This window comes from Meleagris gallopavo (genome assembly GCF_000146605.3).
Source record: "Meleagris gallopavo isolate NT-WF06-2002-E0010 breed Aviagen turkey brand Nicholas breeding stock chromosome 15 unlocalized genomic scaffold, Turkey_5.1 Chr15_random_7180001854097, whole genome shotgun sequence".
Classification (NCBI taxonomy): Eukaryota; Metazoa; Chordata; class Aves; order Galliformes; family Phasianidae; genus Meleagris; species Meleagris gallopavo.
Window position 1 is genome coordinate 63,412 of NW_011098518.1, and position 1,257 is coordinate 64,668.

Consider the following 1,257-nt stretch of genomic DNA (forward strand, 5'->3'; position numbering starts at 1 on the left):
GGCTGTGCTCCATGCCAGGAGCTCCTCCTGCCACAAAACCGCCTTGTTTGCTCTCCGCAGCTCTGCACCAGGAGCTGCTGCTGCTGTTATCGCCCGCAGCCGTGGGGCTGAGCTCCCTCCCCACCACCCCTTCTTTTTTTTTCCTTCTGGGCCTAAAGGCAAACAGGGTTGGATCAGATGGGCCGGGGGCCAGCAGTGCTGAGTCCGTCCCTCTGTCTGCCCCGCACCGGCTGCGGGCACCGCTCGGTTTCGGTCTCGTCAATGATTAACTGTGCTGCAGGACGTGCTGTGTGTGATACGCAGCTGTGCCGTGTCTCGGTCCCACCTGCCCGTTCCCAGCCCCGTAGGGATGGGTGCAGGGCGCTGGGGGTCTGCAGGTTCTGCACCCCTCCGTGCCTTTGCTCCCAGCGTTTGTCTTTCATTTTGCACAAACACCTTTGTTCGGGGTTTATTTATTTTTGTTTCACGTCCCTCCCCAGCCCGGCATTTCCTGCTCCGTGGGGGCACAGACCCCACACCCAGGGCTGTCCACAGCAGCGTCCCCATCTCTACTAGTGCTCCGTGGCAGCAATTTGGGGAGGTGCAGCCATGCACGCGTGCAGGGACTGATCCCCCACCATGGAGGTCCCGTTCTGTGCGTGTGGTTGGGGTGAAGCAATGACCTTTGTGCAGGCGTGAGCTGCAGTCTCAGCCTTGTGGCGTAAGGACACGGCTGTCCCTGCACCGGTGGAGGTCCCACTTGAGGGAGATCACTTAATGATGTCTTCATCCACGGGAGGGAGTGGCAGAGGAAGGGGCTCTGCTGGCCAGAGCTGACGTTCCCAAAGCCACCGTCCGGCCCCCGGCTGGGCCAGCATCCGGCACAAACAGCCACAAAGGGCAGGAAGGAAGGGGGGGGGACGGGAGGGGACATCCTTCCCAGGAATCCCAAACGGGGGGCTGACACCTGGGGCTGCAGGGAGGGCTGTAGGGTCCTCCTGAGCTGCGTGCCAGGACCCCCACGGTGCTCTGCGCGGTGTCACCCACTGTGACACGAGGGTCCCTGTGGGTCTGGCGTCCCCCCACCCCTCACCGCCCAGCAGGGTCCCACCCCCCCACAGGCACTGGGGATTTCTCCATCCCTACGGGGATGGTGCCACCATCCCCCTGCGTCCCCCGCTGAGCTCCTGTTCCTTCTGCAGGTGAAGAACGTGGCGGATGGGGCCAGCATGCAGGACGAGACGGCCACTCTTGCCTACTCAGAGAAGCCCACCAGCC